Source organism: Lissotriton vulgaris, chromosome 8, assembly GCF_964263255.1.
Source record: "Lissotriton vulgaris chromosome 8, aLisVul1.2, whole genome shotgun sequence".
Taxonomy (NCBI): domain Eukaryota; kingdom Metazoa; phylum Chordata; class Amphibia; order Caudata; family Salamandridae; genus Lissotriton; species Lissotriton vulgaris.
Genome location: NC_141696.1, coordinates 1570265711 through 1570282886, shown reverse-complemented (window position 1 = coordinate 1570282886; position 17176 = coordinate 1570265711). Strand labels below are relative to the sequence as shown.

The window sequence follows — 17176 nt, the reverse complement described above, 5'->3', positions numbered from 1 at the left end:
GTGTGTGTGTGGGGGATGAGTGGGGTTGTGTGTGTGGGGGGATGTGTGTGTGGGGTTGTGTGTGTGTGGGATTGTGTGTGTAGGCAAAATGTATTCCTGATGGTTTAATTAAATGTGCAGCAACCGACTAGCATGTAGGTAGAAGCATCGTGCGGGATAATTGTGTGCAGGGAGAGAGAGGGGAGGTGGTAGCGGCTGGGGAGGGGAAGGAGAAATGCGAATAAGGCTGTGTGCGGGGAGAGAGACTCTCCTGACTCGCTCAGAAGAGGTCGCTTCCCCACGCTCCCAAGACTTGGTGATCTGAAATACCTGAGCGCTTTGAAGCAGATTTGCGGTATCGTAGCGCCTGCCAGCTGACTCTGACCACCGCATCTGCGCTCCGCTCGCTCTGCTGCCTCTCATTGCACTATTTCACCCCCGCATTGCTGCCGCTGCCTGCTTTGTGCAATTTGCATATGTAGTGCTGCTCATTTCAATCTACGCATTGTCCTGTTATCATGGTTTTATTTTCAAGTATTTTTGCTCGATTGTGCCTCTGATTGTGGCCCAGTCTTGCCCAGTTTCGCTTTCAAACTGGTGCAGCCATTTTGTTGTTGCTGTGCTTCTCAGCCCGTAGCTCCACCCCGCTCCCGTCTCCCAGCTGACCCTCCCTCGCCCCTCCCCCTCCACTATCCACATGTGACTGATGCCCCCGCGCGCAGCGGTCGCGCCCCTTGCGCGCCGAAGGTGCGCCAAAGGTAAGCCCGTCTACGCCCGTTCGCGCCTGGACCGCGCCCAGCGCCAGACCCCCTGGTCCCCGCAAAAACCTCTCCACCCGCATAACATACGACGCCGATTCCCTCCTTGCCCTCAACCCCGGTTGCAAACCACAATGCTGCAAGGCTGTCCCTGGACACACCCACGGACCCTTCGCCTGCCACTCCTGCAAATTCACCTGCATCAGGACCCAGATCAAATCCACGAACTCCAAACAGCTCCCACTCTAACCACCTGAAATGCATCTTGCTGAACACCCGCTCAGTCCACAGACACCCTACTGAACTCTGGGACCTACCCGACACCACATCGCCGGATGCCGCCTTCCTTACAGAAACCTGGATGAACGCATCATCAGCCCCCGACATCGCCATAGCCATCCCGGACGCTTACAAGATCATACGAAATGACCGAACCAACCAAACAGGAGGAGGCATAGCCATAAGAACACCATCCGAATCACGACCAACTCCGACGATAACCTCGCGACCGCCGAACACCTTCACTTCCAGATCCATACCGACCCCAGGACCACACTTAGAGGCACCCTCATCTACAGACCACCAGGAACGCGGACACATTTCAACGAAGACATCACTGACTTCATCAGCCCACATGCCCTCCCCTCCGAGAACTACATTCTACTGGGAGACCTCAACTTCCACCTGGAAAAGAAAAACGAAAGCAACACCACCACCCTTCTGGACAACATGGCTAATCTCGGGCTCAAACAACTTGTTGTTAACACCCCCACCCACCCTGCCGGACACACGCTCAACCCTATCTTCACCTCCAGCAAACTCATCTCATTCGATCATACCACAGCTCTACATTGGACGGACCACAGCTGCGTTCACTTCAGCTTCAAAAAGACCATGACCCACAACCCCCCCACAACTTATTCCTCGAAGAAACGGGAACAAAATCACCTCCGACCAACTCCTCACATCGCTTAACCAAAACCCCCCTGCCATTTCATCGGACCCAAACCATGCTGCCACCAAACTCACACTATGGATCACCCACAGCGCTGACGAATTAGCACCCTTGAAAAACCACCAGACCAAACAAGGTAACAAGAAGGCCCCCTGGTTCAACGATGACATTAAGAAATCCAAGAAGCTATGTCGGACTTTCGAGAAAAAATGGAGAAAAAACCCAACCACTGACAACCTGTCCACCCTCAAGAACATCACCCGCAAACACCACCAACTGATCTGAGCCACCAAGAAATCGGCATTCAAGGATCGACTCAACAACAACGCCCACAACAGTAAGGAATTATTCAACATCGTCGAAGAATTTACCAACCCCACCGCTGGCTCCAACGACATCACTCCCTCTCAAGTCCTCTGTGACTCTCTATCCTCCTTCTTCCACAACAAAATCGTCGACATACATAACAGCTTTGAAAACCAATTCGAAGAACAGTCCACTCCACCCACCCCCGAACCAAATCAGCACTCTAATGAACTTGGCGCCTGGAACCCAATCACTACTGAAGACAACATCCGCCTGATGAACTCCATCCACTCTGGATCACCTACCAACCAATGTCCCCACCACATTTTCAACAAAGCAGACTCCATCATCGCACCCCGTATCCGCGATGTCATCAACTGCTCCTTCGACTCCGCCACCTTCCCGGAAAGCTGGAAACATGCCGAACTCAGCGCACTTCTGAAGAAACCCACAGCAGACCCCTCAGAACTCAAGAACTACCGCCCCATCTCACTCCTCCCATTCCCTGCCAAAGTAATTGAGAAAGCCGTCAACAGTCAGCTCGCCGCCTTCCTTGAATCCAACAATTCCCTCGACCCCTCACAGTCCGGCTTCCGAGCCAAACACAGCACCGAAACCGCCCTCATCGCAGCTACAGACAACATCAGAAGCCTACTGGACAACGGAGAGACAGTCGCCCTCATCTTACTCGACCTCTCCGCCGCCTTCGACACAGTCTGTCATAGCACCCTCATACAACGCCTCAACAACGTCGGAATACAAGGAATAGCTCTGGATTGGATCGTCTCGTTCCTCACCGGGAGAACCCAGGAGAGTCCGCCTTCCCCCATTCAAATCAGAGGCCACCGAAGTCATCTGCGGCGTACCACAGGGATCATCACTCAGTCCCACCCTCTTCAACGTCTACATGAGTCCCCTCGCAAGACAACACAACCTCAACATCATTTCCTACACAGACGACACCCAGCTGACCCTCTCCCTTACCAAGGACCCAAACACCGCCAAAACCAATCTACACGAAGGAATGAAAGAAGTAGCCGAATGGATGAAGAACAGCCGTTTAAAACTGAATTCAGACAAAACGGAAGTTCTCATCCTAGGATCATCCCCCTCAAACTGGGACGACTCATTCTGGCCACCGGCCCTAGGTACAGCACCCATACCTACAGATCACGCACGTAACCTGGGATTCATCCTGGATTCCTCCCCCTCGATGGCCAGACAAGTCAACGCCGTCTCATCTTCAAGCTTCAACATCCTACGCATGCTCAAAAAAATCTTCCGTTGGATCCCCACCGAAACAAGAAAGACAGTCACCCACGCACTGGTCACTAGCCGACTGGACTACGGAAATACCCTTTACGCCGGAACAACTACCAAACTACAGAAAAAACTCCAACGCATCATACACACCCACCCGCCAACTACGATCATCCAATCAGGCACTCGACGCAATTCCGCGCATCCACAAATCCACCATGGGAGGAAGATCCTTCTCCTACTTAGCGGCCAAGACCTGGAACTCTCTCCCCACTCACCTCCGCCTTACACAGAACCACCTCTCCTTCAGAGAACAACTAAAAACCTGGCTTTTCGATAAATAATTCACCTCCCTCCCTCTAGCGCCTTGAGACCCTCTGGGTGAGTAGCGCGGTATATAAATTCCTGAACTTGAACTAGAGGGGAGGTGCTGGCGGCTGGGGAGGGGGAACAGATGGCGATGGCTGGAGATTAACCAGACAGCGGCCTATAGCTTAGCCCTGGCCTGCACAGTATTACTCTCCCGCACAGCTTCCAGACCTTGTCCTCAACTGAGTGGCAGCTTCTATACACATTTATCACTCTTGCAATGAAAACTATGCTCCGGCAAAATTTAAATAATGCAATGTTATTCATGTAGTTTCAGGCTTTTCCCATTATGCTTGTGACAGGAGATTCCCAAAATTATATCATTACGTCATGGAATTCTATGTCGTTTGCGGCAAGCTTTGACACGGAGCTCCCTGCACCAATGTGAACGGTCAGAACGCAAGCAGCTGTTGCTTGTGGCACTTGGGTTTTTGCGCTTTTTTTTTCAGTGGGAAATGTGCCCTCTTGTCAAAATTTGCACTTTATGCTAAAATAGCGCATTCAATGACGGAGTTAAGTTTCATGTAATTCAGTGTAACTTTCCCAAAGTTTCAAACACCCCTATTGAACTTTTTTATGTTCCAAGTGCTTTGGTTATGCTCTTTTGGGAGGATTTAAAGGCCAGGAAAAATCTGAAATGTAGGAGCCACACAGACTAAGAATTCTGAAGCTGTGCAGTCTATGGCATACTTTAAGCAGCTGATGGATATTAAATTTTCTCAATGGAAAGTATCAGTATTTTCTATGCACTCCTTGTGCAAGGGACTTGATTGTACTGGGTCTGAAATCTTCAGAGTGAGATGAAATGGACAATCATAAGTATTCTTAATTAGCGGGGTGACAATGGCTTGATGTTGAAAAGGGCTAACTAAACCTCCGACACTGGATCTGAGGCTTCTGAAGGTAGGGAGGTAAAGTGATATCACCAGCTGCAGTGGATTAGAAGAAACAGTGTTTTTTTGTGCAATCCAATAGTCCGATGGAGTGTGGGTATGTCTGAACGGCGGGGGCACGTCTGTGGTGGCCATCAGATATCCCAGTGAGTATGTCTGCAGTGGCAATGGGTTTCAGCAGTGGCGGTGTGCGCTCTACATGTGAAAAGACAAATGAAAAGATAATTCAGCTGCGAAAACAGAAAGAGGTACTCATGCCCCACATGAATTAAACCCGACAGAAATGGAGCCACCGCCACCGCCATTCTGTGCAAGCTTGAGAGAGAAAGAGCAGCGTAGGATGGGAGAGAAGAAAATGGACGGGAGAGAGCAACATGGGAGGGGAGAGAGGCATGTAAGAGGTCTGGGAGGGAGCGTAAGGGGGTGTATCTTGACAGGAAGCAAACAAAAAACAAGTTAGTAGGGAATAGCATTAAAGGGAAGTGAAACAATACCACTTGTAGCGTAGGAAAGCTACACATTATTAAGAGCAATTAAGATGCATTAGTGGGTTGCGTTTCCGCTGCAGAGATCTTCGTGCAAACAGCAGCTACTGAGTACGATCCCCAAGAACGCTGTCACAAAACACGCTACAAAAGAGTAAAGAATGAGCAAGTTGTGTCAAAGCACAGCAAGTTCTTAGCAGAGCAGACTGGTGTTAACGGTCACAAGATTAATCAAACCGAAGTTGGGCAAGTATAGCGCTTAAACGTAGGCGGGATCTCGGACACATACTGAATGGTATCACTGGTTGACATTTTACCCCAGCGTAGTTTACTAACATTGCAAAGTCAAATCCAAGAACGGCTCAGAGGTGCTAGACAAGTTGTTCATTCATCTACTTGGCCACAACCACTGTGAACTATTCTAAAAACTTGGATGCGTAGCCCGGTTAGGAACCCGGAGGGTCGGATTGCTTATCGTCCATTTTGGCAAACTGAAAGAAAAGCACAACAGAAAAAAATTGATACCTTGAAGGGTCACTTTGAGCCCAATTTGTAGAGTCGGTCGGGTACAACATGGAAACACATTGCTTGAAACAAGACGGAGGGCATTGCTGTGGGGAGGAGGGGGGAGGAGAAATGCAACACGGCCGCAGCAGGTGGCGGAGCGGGGAGAGCGGTGATGAGGAAGCAGCAGGGGCCTTTGAGGTAAAGCTAAGCTTCACTTCAAAGGTGTGGGAGGAGTGCGGCTGAGGCAGAGCGCACGCTGGGGGAAGCTTGTGGGGCGGAGCGGGAAGAGCTGCTGGGGAACAGATGGCTGGTGATTTGATTCTGTGCACGCGCATTTTAGGTCAATGCGCTTGCGCATTGACCTAAGATCGCACAGGCACAGCATCAAATCGCCAGTTAGTTAAAGTCTGTTTAAGCCCCTATAGTCTCGCTCCGCTCAATGCGCATGCGCATGGAGAGGCGAGACCTAAAAAGGAGCAGGGACCCTGATTCAGACTGCACAGAGAATCCACTGTACGGGGCAACAAAGTGGCGCAGGCAGAGCAAAAGTCAGTCTGAAGTACAAAAGTAGACCTTGTGAAGGAGTAGGAACAAGAAAGGCAGATCGCGGAAGTAACGGGACGCCGCGTCCAAACCGCCATGCAAAACGAAATGCATCAAAGGCCTGCTCACCAAAGCACAAACGAGCAACGAATAGAGACCAAAACTCCACAGAGGTTGACAAATTCTTTTAATTTCTTTTTTTTTTTTTTTTTAAACATGGCACAAGAGGCCTGGGATTGGACCCGGGTCCTTGATACATGCAAGCATGCAAGCATGAGCTCTACCACTGAGACACACAGACAGTGGCCGCCCCCCCTCACCCTCAGGCGTTCTATCCTAGATAAAAAAATACCAAGCCCGCTATCGGACATGGCCAGTGCCGAATAAAAACGTTCCCGGGGTAAAGGAAAGGAAGTGGCATGCTGTACACAAAAGGCGCATTCCCAGTCATACACAAGGAGTCACCACAGCCACCTGCCCAATTATCAGTCAGAAGGCAGGCCCAAGTGGGAACCCCGGCAAAGGAGATGACTTGCAATCTATCCCAATCACACCTTAAAGTGCACAACATCCATCAAACAGCTGCCGTGCAACATGCACATCGACAGGAATGCAAAGAGCATTAGTACACTGGGAGCCGAAAGGCAGCGGAAAGTGCGACACCGCCCCCCTAGGAGGCAGGACAGGAAGGAAGACCGGAGGACGCAAAGAACCTCCGGGCGCCCAACAGCAGGGACGGGAGAGCGTCCTGCTTCCCACGACCCCGGAGAAAGATGGCGTGTAGGCAGGATGCAGAGCAAACCAGCAAACAGCGCCGCATGCTCGATCTCCACCGGAGCAGAGACGCGAGCGAACCGAGGTGAGCCCGCGAGAGCAGGGCTGCACTATACGATAAGAGCCCCAAGCCGCCAGGGCTCGCTAGTGCAGGGCTAAATAAAATAGCAGAGTTCAATCCCGCCACAGCCCGCTACTACAGGACCGCCAAAGAAGAGAACAGCGTAAGGGGGACTCCAATGCCACCAGTCGGCAGCCACGAGGAGGATGGGGGGGGGGAGGGAGGGGGACCAGAAAATGAGCCTGCTCGCGCAGGGCCTCACCCTCAGGGCCGTGGGACCCGCTAGAGCAGCACCTTGCCCCACACATATCTGAAAAACACATCCTTGGAGAGTCTGCAGCGCAGAACAAAAGAAACCGGAAGTGGGGATGGTCGACCCGCCTCTTATACTGGGTCAAGGTGTCGGAGGTCGGCCACGTTGGGGAGGGATGGGAGGCATGGGTTGCTAATTTGCTTTGGAGGGTTCTGGTGTGGAGATGAGGCTCACTACGTAACTCTGGTGGCGAAGAAGGCTTTCGAAGAGGTAATAACACAGGCACCCGCTTTCACTTTAATCCGGGCGCCCGGCATTAGCTTAATCCCCCACCCACTCCGTCGCTGCTTAATCTCGCTTTGTCGCTCGTGTCTGCTTCCCCCCCCCCCCCCCCCAACAACCAGAACTAAAGCCCCGCCTCGTCCACAAGACCATCTTTTCTCTTTGCGTCAATACTATGTATAATGTTTTTGAGGGGGAAGATAGACATAAGAGCTCCGTGGACCACCCTCGCTGTAGTCATATGAGCGTGACAAGTTCTCATTTTCTTAACAGTTTCCTCAACTAACAAAATGGTTCAGGTCTTCCTCCCATCTCATTGTTGAGATATCCATAAGAGGTGACCTCCAGGCTGTTCTTGTTTAGGTATCACCACGGTAATAGTTTATTTATTTTATGCATTTTTATAAAGCGCAGACTTTACACGAAAGTGTCAGAGCGCTTCACAATAGTACCAGTTACGTTACATGAGAAAAATGTTACAAAATAGAACGTTACAAAATTAAACAGGGGAGGTAGAGTGAAACCATAGAGGCAATAACACAACATCAACACAGCAATCAAGGGAGGGGAATGGACAAGAAGATATTACAAATTTACAATGATGAACAAACTTCCTGTAGGGGTTTGAGAATAAGGGTGTTGGTATTAATAATCTAACAACAGCAACACGCTCTGATTTATTAATTCATTTTGAGGGGAGATCTCGACAGGGAATTAAAGTGTTTTTTACAGCGGTATAAAACCAGCTGCCTCACAACCTTGTTTTAACACTGAGTAATGGCTTCAGTCTTTCGGGATAGTAAGAAGAAAGAGTGTTTTGCGGCCATCTAGTGGTGAGTTTTGAGAATGCGGGTGGATTATTGGAAGTTTGGTGTTGGTTACTGCCAATAGACTGAAAGCGAGTCCCTCACAGGGAGGAATGCTGAGACCCCAAATAAAGGCAGAAATATCAGTGTTTAAGAACATTACCGAACAGTCCATTAGGGACAATTGTAAGGCCCATACAGAGCAACAATCCTCAGTCCTTATTTGCATCTTACATTTTCTTATCACTACTCATTCCCTTTAGGTCATATCAGACGGATGCTATCTTTCTGTGCACCCCGAGGCCGAGCATCTATACTGTGCACCTCTATTGTTTTTCAATTTAAATAACAATGCTAACCACAGCTGCGCTCCTAAATGCCAGAGCATTCAGACTGAGCGCCAAGATTGGTCTTCAGTTTAACGAATGATGTTTATCACCCAGTTTAGGGCACCACTCCAATCATCAACAATTAGTTCAAAGTTTCTCTGAGTCCAAATCCAAAATTAGGAGTCTTGATATTTTCTCAGTTCAGTTTTTTATTATTTTCTTATATTCAAAAGAACCATCAGCCAACGCGTTTCGTTCTGAACCACCAGAACTTCTTCAGGGCGTGTGCAATTGTAGAGAACACCAACAGTGAAAGCCACTGACAGGTGTAGGATCCTTCCAAAAAACGCAAAATAAATCCAATATACAATATCTGGATAACTCAGACTGGCTGTTATATTCGTCACACAATTATTAGTAGCAGTTGTAGGTCGACAGATATTATAATTCAAAGACCTGATAATTTCAGCAGCAGGCCTATTTATAAGATGTTCGTTAGTATCTTCTCAAATAATCTCAGTCTGACTGTGGCGGATTTGGCCGAGTCGTAGGGATACCTATTTGATATTACGCTTAGGTACACATTTTGTTCCATTGCAATTTGGACTGGCATTGTATACTTGGAATTGACTGGGGTGGATTCCCATCGAGATTATTTGAGAAGATACTAACGAACATCTTATAAATAGGCATGCTGCTGAAATTATCAGGTCTTTGAATTATAATATCTGTCGACCTACAACTGCTACTAACAATTGTGTGACGAATATAACAGCCAGTCTGAGTTATCCAGATATTGTATATTGGATTTATTTTGCGTTTTTTGGAAGGATCCTACACCTGTCAGTGGCTTTCACTGTTGGTGTTCTCTACAATTGCACACGCCCTGAAGAAGTTCGGGTGGTTCAGAACGAAACGCATTGGCTGATGGTTCTTTTGAATATAAGAAAATAATAAAAAACTGAACTGAGAAAATATCAAGACTCCTAATTTTGGATTTGGACTCAGAGAAACTTTGAACTAATTGTTGATGATTGGAGTGGTGCCCTAAACTGGATGATAAACATTTTGGATTCACGTTTTACGTGAGGTGCCCCTGGACAGAGGGTACCGTTTTTCTTAAGTGGCACACTGAACTTATTTTCTTTGACTTATCATGTCTGGTTGATACGAGTTTGGTGCTATATTCTGGTGCTATATCCACTGTCCATTCTTATGGTTAGTTTAACGAATGATGTTTAGGTCTTGGGTGGGCTGCGCGGGCTTCCGTGACTCCCTGTCGCGATCCGCACCGAGTCGAGAGTGCCGTGTTTAACTCACAAGGATGTTTGGAATAAAACTCTTAAAATATCTCATCTAGAGAACAAACAGCACAGAGATTAGGACGGGTATCAGTTCATCTGTGAAAGCTCTTTAGAAACCATTATGCACACCTATGAAACTCTGTGCAAAGGCAGCTTTGAATGGCTCTCAAGATTTAGTCTGATAAAGTGGTAAAGTGCACATTTTAAAAAGTACAAGCGCTTCAAAGGACTGCAGGCATCGAAAGAGTGCCTGACGGATAGTGCGATAATAGACAAGGAGCAATCCAAAAGTAACAGCTGTAACCCGCCATGGTGAGATCTTCCCCAAAAGAGGAGGGGTTCACGCTTAATATCACAAATGTAAAATACATCTGAACCTGCTGACGCGCATGGCCCCACACCATGATAAGGAAAAGACATGCCAAAGAAAGACAAGGAAAGAGGGGGCCAGAGGAAGCGACTGCTGTCGACTGAAATGTAGTCGCAGATGCATACAAATTGGGGAACACTGAAGCAAGGCCTGAAAATCAGATCGAATGTGATACATCACTCCTCTCTCCCTTCTTATAGGGGCTGCTTTTGCAACATGGATTGGGCAGTACGCACAAGGAGCCACAGAATACCTCTTTTTACTAGAACGCTACCAAAGTAGCCAAATCAGATACCAGCCCTGGGAATACTTGAACCTGACAATTAGATGGTGTGGTACAACTGGAAAGCTGATACGTTAGAAGCCAGCTCAAGTATCCAACCTAAGCCAATGAGAATGGCCGTCACAAAACGAGGTGCTTCACTGCATCACATTCTTGCTGGGTTGGATCTGTGGTGACTCAAAATAAGTTTCAAGGCCTGGCCCCCACAGAAGGTATAATTATTACAGTAGGAAAAAACATCTCTTATGGTAGGGTGACCAAAATTTTAAAGCAAAAAAAGGGACATTTAACAAAAATGGAAGGAGGACTATAAGTTTACGTCAAGCGAGCACACAGAATGACAGTGCTCCTGAGCAGAGAAGTATAAAACAGACAGTAAGAACAGGACTTTAAGTGGGCCGGTTCTCAAGGGGTCTGAGCACCCGCAGTTTTTTAAAGGGGGCCTCGAAACGGGTCTCTATCGGGCTCTGTTTTGTGCCCTGGCACAGGAGGTCCGTTTTTTTCCGGACTGCAGTGACAGCAGTTTGCTGTCACTGCAGTCCGGAAAAAAGTGCCAGGGCACAAAACAGTCCGATAGAGACCCGTTTCGAGACAACAAGCATATCGATGTGCGCTGCTCACTTCTCACAAATGGTGAAGTTGCGGCATGACGTCATGCCAGGTGAGCGTTGTGGGGGAAGGGAAATCCTTTAAAGAGTCATTTTCTTTCTGGATTTCCATTCTCTTCCTGAAACTCATATATTGCACCTTTTGATCACTCCTACACAATCTTTCAACACTGCAAGTTCTATCCACGCCACAGAAACACTCATATTTTATGGCATGATCCATCACTGGTGGTTCCTTTGGATTGGAGCAACACAATACCATCAGGTGTGTGGCCCAAAATCTGGACCATCTCTTCAGTAATCCCAGATGATGAAGCTCTGCCATTGGGTGGGCTGATAAGATTAATTTCATTTCTTTTCTTTGCAAACACAGCCTGGGTAATCACTGAGTTTACTGTCTTTATACCCATGCCCACTTATAGACCAGTGACATTTGTTGTTGTTTAGAAAAACATGGACCGTCAAATCCGGGACGCCTGGTCACCCTATCTTATGAGAATGGAGACAACCCATCTGATTCAGAAACCTCTTATTTATCTATATATTCGAGGGGTTTTATACAGCGCAGACAATTGTCCCGCAAGAGATGTCGGCGCATTTTCTTTTCCAATGCATAAAAAGGAAGGGAAAGGCAGGCCTTGCTTGGTATGTGATAGAGACATACCTCAACAAATGAGAGGAAAACTAAAAGCAAAGGTAACAGTCAGGAAGCACTGTGTATTCTCTTTTGCAGAAGAGTGGACATCTAAAGGTTTTGGTTAGCGCGTATGGCATGTCCAGTAGAAATGTAAGTATTTTTCTTATGTCTTTTTGTACCATTTAAACAAACATTTGCAATGTAATAGGTCTCACATTTACGCAGGTTTGAGCTATTGGCATTGTAATTGACAAGGACTTATTGGTGTTTTGGTTTTTAAAACATAAATAACAAGCATTTACAATGCAATAGGTCTCGCATTAGGAAAGTTAAAACTATTGGTATTGTAAATGACACATTTTTTATTTATGTGTTGGTTTTGGAAATAGTGAAATTAATAGCTTTGTCATTTACAATGCCAATAGTTTTAACTTTCGCAAATGTGACACCTATAGCATTTGTAATGCAATATGTGTGGTATTTACGTGACTTAGATGTAGTGATATTACAAATAACAATGGCTTTTAATTTTTTTAAATAATTAATACTTAAATAAAAGTAATTGCAATTTCCCCAAGTGCTATTTGGTCGATGGTAACTCTGTGAAAAGAGTATCTGGTAATACTGTCATTTGTGATGAGGTATTTTAGGTGTGTGAGATGTAAAGTCATGATTAAATCCTTCGCTCTTTTGAAATTGGAATACCGGCTAGATGACAGGGAGCACTTTCGATATCTGCAGGTTCGGCATGCCTTGTCCTCCGTCTTTCCCCCTGGTACCGATATTCCGCAGTCCTCCCCCCTGGAGGACCGTGTCTTGGACGGCCATGTCCCCGATAGCACGATTTCCTTGATATATAAAAAGCTCATTAACAACAGGGCTGACCAACTGGAGAAGCTTCGTGCTTCTTGGACGGCCGACGGGCTCGAACTCGACGACGAGGACTGGCAGTCCGCTGTGTCTTCCCCTAAGGAGGTGGCTATCCCGGCTCGGCTTCGTTTTGTCCAGCTGAAGATCCTCCACCGTGTGTATGTGACCGGAATGCGTCTGGTACGAATGGGTTTAGTTACGGATGGACGGTGCAGGCGTGGGTGTGGTATGGATGGTACCTTCCTCCATGTTTTGTGGGAATGCCCGTTGGTCTCGGCCTTTTGGTCCAGAGTACATGATGTTATGGGTCGTGTCACCGGAATCTCCCTCCTTCCCGAAGCGCGACGTTGCCTACTTAATGTGTGGGAGCCTTCTGATTGCAATGCGGCTCAGACGCTTTGGGTCACTTTGGGCAATATGGTCGCGAAGAGAGATATAGCTCAGCTCTGGGGCTCCCCTAGAACACCATCGCTAAGTGCCTGGAAGGAGAACATGGACTGGTGCATGTTCCGAGAAAAAACTGTATACGAGGCACGTGGGCGTCCCAGGAAATGGTCCAGGATCTGGGCTCAGTGGAATTCGTACCGCGGAGATATTTGCTCCCCTCCACTTGACTATGAGGATCCTCTCCCCTCTTCCCCATGTTGACGTTCCGTTTCCTGTTTCCCTGGATTACCTTTTGTTTTTTCCCCTTCATGCTCGCCCCCCCTCTCCAGATTCGTTCCTTTATTTATCTGTTTCAGCCCCCCTTTCCCCCCCTCCTACGACCCTTGCCAGTATGATACCATGTGTTTGTGTGTTGTTGTTTTTCTCGACAAAATCATAAAATTAAACCTTTTTTATCCTATTAGAAATGGTGTTATGTTCCACATGGCAATGTATGCTCAATTGATTGCTTTAACGGCGTACTGTCTCCTAACTTCTTCTTTATCCTCCCGTATATGTCATAGCGGCCGGCCCTGCGGGGTTGTAGGCAGACGCTGTGTAATGTGCTTCTATAAATAAAGGTTTAAAAAAAAAACAAAAAAAAAACAAGTGCTGGGAGGCATGTGTGCGGACCGTGGAAAGTAAGTAGGGTAAAAGTATTTTGCTAACGGCAAAATTAAAAGCGTAAAAGCCTATTAAAAATTGTAGGATGCTACCTAGTGCGGTAATGTTGTGATAGAAGATTATCATGTTAGCACTGTGGCTAGGCTTATGGTGGGTGCTTGTGCAGTAACAGAACGCGCGCTATATAAAGTAATTTATTGGTTGGCAGGGGCTTGAAACCCGCAGAGCGTTTGTGTACAGCGACGCTTGGCTGTGAATAGCACCAGCGCACAACGTAGAGTGGAAGGGCCAGGCCAGGGAAGGGAGGAAGTGAGTTAGGGGTGAACGGGAGTACGTGTAGTAAAGAGCTACAAATTAGCCTACAACACAATAAACAAGACCTATTGCATTTGCACCCACACACACACAGAGCCACACACACACACAGACACACACACACAGACACGCACACACACACACATACCACACACACACACAGAGCCACCCTCACAAGGGATGCACTTTCTTCCTAGTAGAGGCTGCCACCCGGCAGACACTTTTGAAGAGGTATTAAACATTATCCAGCTCTACCATTAACGTTCAATGGATTTCTAGGTGTAGTAGCGGGACATGCCACATCTGCTGGTCACCTACACCCAATCCTTTCACTCCTTGAGGGAGGAGATACCAACATATTGGGTGCCACAGAGGTGAGGTTGCAATGGTTAGGTGATTTGGCACCTGGTTAGCTATGCATTTGTTCAGCAAGTGTGGGACCGAGATTTGACAAGAAGTTGGAGGAAGGATCTTATGCAGGCATCAAGCTGTCCCAGGATCTAAGGTTTGCTGCTGTGCATTCAGCTGGGTTTTGCAATGGGTGGCCGGCAGGGGGTGTATGTGTCTCTAAGACTGGCACAGAAATGGAGTTAAGTTAGTTCTATGGTATTCTACATTTACATTTGCTCCATCCATCTCACAGATACCACAGAGCAGATCTTGCATCAACAACAAAGTGCCTTCTGGGAGTTGTAGTCCGAATCCACTTCAATTAATCAAACTGCACCGAAGTTCGACATTACAATTGTTTGTAGGTGGAAACCCCAAGAGTTGTCCAGGTGGCATGGAGTTAGCTGGTGTCCGTCTGTATTTGTTAGGTGATCGCGTGAGGGCATGTGCTTAGAGTGTCCATCTAAGTACGTTTTTCTTCTAGTCACAAACCATGGGTGCTCGCCTTGGATAGTGGCAGGGCCTAGTTTAGTTACGCATTGAATCCCATGGTTAAAGGGCTCGCTGCAGCCCTCCGCCTGGCACGGTAACAGCGCCTGTGGCCAAATATTTCCCCTTAGATGTGGGAGTGACTAGAAGCGGGGGCCGCCTCCCCTGGGGCTGTGAGCATACAGAAGCCTCCGGGCTGGCAAGGACGGCGTTTAAAATGCAGCGAGTGTTTACCAGGAAGGCAGAGTTCATTCAGGCAGTCCCTCCCCTAGAGACCGTCGAGTAAGCGGCAGTGAGAGAAGGCAGGGGGGCACAAGGGCAGAAAGTATACACCAGAGTACTCATGTGAAAGGGAAAACAGATAAATAAGCAGCCTACAGTAAAAGAGGGACTTTCAGATCCCATACGTAGTTATTATTATGCAAATATTGAATTCATGGTAGCTACAGAACTCAGAGCCCCTGATTACGTGCATGGAAGAGCCGAGAGGCAGGCAGATGAAGTAATCAGCATACCACAACAGAATAACACACCCCAATATCACAATAATACACTAAAGGTCAACAGCCATAATACACCCGGGAGTTAGCATGGTGAATAGCTAGCGTACATCCTCAACAGGACACCACGCTTCAACTAGCGCCTGGATCACACACATGAAATGCTGCTGCCTGCTACAGCACACGCGTGACCGATTCATGAAGACAGGACACTGCACGTGGACCACGCCTCCATCACTGATGCTTCAAGTTACACAACCCGGAATCAGACTTTAGCTGTGATCGCACCCTCCAGACCAGGGTGTGATGCACCGGAACACTCCCAACAGCGCTGCGAGGCCATCCTCATGGCACACTAGGAGCTGGGAAAAACTAACACAGCATTCACTGGGGGATGCCAGGATGAGAGCAGGTCTCCCAGTGACGCACCTGGTACATTACCCAGTAGAACTATTCCCTCAAATCAGTAGTAGTAAAACCAACTATACAGTGCCGAACACAGACAACTGTACACAACGGACAGGCTAATAATGGATTCGGACGAGGAACAGGAGGGAAAACGGTGTGTACAGAAGGTAAGTGCATGAAAGGCCTCGTGGGATAGCACCCCGGCTTCGGACGTCACTACTTCTCATAGTGCTACCCCTAACCTTCCCTCAACCCGCTCATTAATACAAACACTGGCAGAGAGCAGCCAGCTTACCGTACTGGAAGCTGAGGCGTGAGGGCAGCTCCTGAGTGGCCCCCGCCAGCCACAGCGTGTCTAGAGCGGGGATCAGCCAGCCCCGTGTTGCCCCCATGCCCCCGGCTTCGGCCGTGCTGTGCGAGTCCTCACCGCCTTCCCTCGGACGGTCCTGGTGGGCAAAATCCAAGTCACAGGGGCAGTCCGAGCCTGGAGAAGCGAGCTCCGTGTGCCGGCGCCGCTGAAAGCTGATCTTGCAAAACTTCACTCGAGCCCACCTCTGCCTCCGCCTCTCCCACACTCTCAGTTTCCATCAGACCAGCCCACACACGCACGGCTCCAGCGACCAGCAGAGGCAAACACGGCAGGCTTTAAACAAGCGTTTATACAGAACATGGATCACGAATGTTGTCACAATTGTTTATCACCAGACAAAACATGAGAATAAGTAAATAAAACAAATCTGTCTTTAGCAGGCCAGTGCAACAGACAGACAGAAACAAGCCAGCAACAAAACAAAAATATTATAGGGGCCGCCGCGCTGCCCGCGGCGACCCGGAAGCTCTTGCCCGGCCGGCCAATCCGCTCGGGGCCGACCGGAAGTCCCGCCTCCCGATGTCCGCGAGCTGCCGGCGCATGGAGCGCCCTGCCGTCCGGGGTAGCCCGGGTCCCCAGGAGGGGGCCGGGGAGAAGGAAGAGTGTGGCGCCTGTTGCGGGGCTCCTCTGACCTGAGGGAGCCCCGATTTAGAGGAGGAGACGCGCCGCGCCGTGAGTAGCCCCGCCGGAAGAGCGCAGTCGGTGAGTGGGGCCCAGGGCTGATGTGAAGTGCATGCGTGCCTGTGTGTATGCCGGGGGGGGGGGGGAGTGTGTGCGCGCGTGTGTGCGTGTGTGCGCGAGGGAATGTGTGTGCGCATGCGTGACTGTGTGTGATTGAGAGAGAATTCGAGGTAGGGGATAGTGTGCCTGTATGTGTGCCTGTATGTGTGCCGTATGCCTGCGTGTGCATGCGCGCACCAGTGTGTGTGTGTACGTGCGTGCGTGCATGCAGAGGGGTGGGGGATGCCTGTGTCTGTGTGTGAGCAAGGGCTTTGCACCGCGCATGCGCAGCTATCAGACGC

General features: G+C 48.7%; 1 protein-coding gene across 3 annotated transcripts in view; it reads right to left on the bottom strand.

The window, feature by feature from the left end:
- COX17 (cytochrome c oxidase copper chaperone COX17) overlaps nt 1-17176 on the bottom strand; it is a 45228-nt gene that overhangs the window by 11286 nt on the left and 16766 nt on the right. The gene's annotated exons all lie outside the window — the stretch shown is intronic.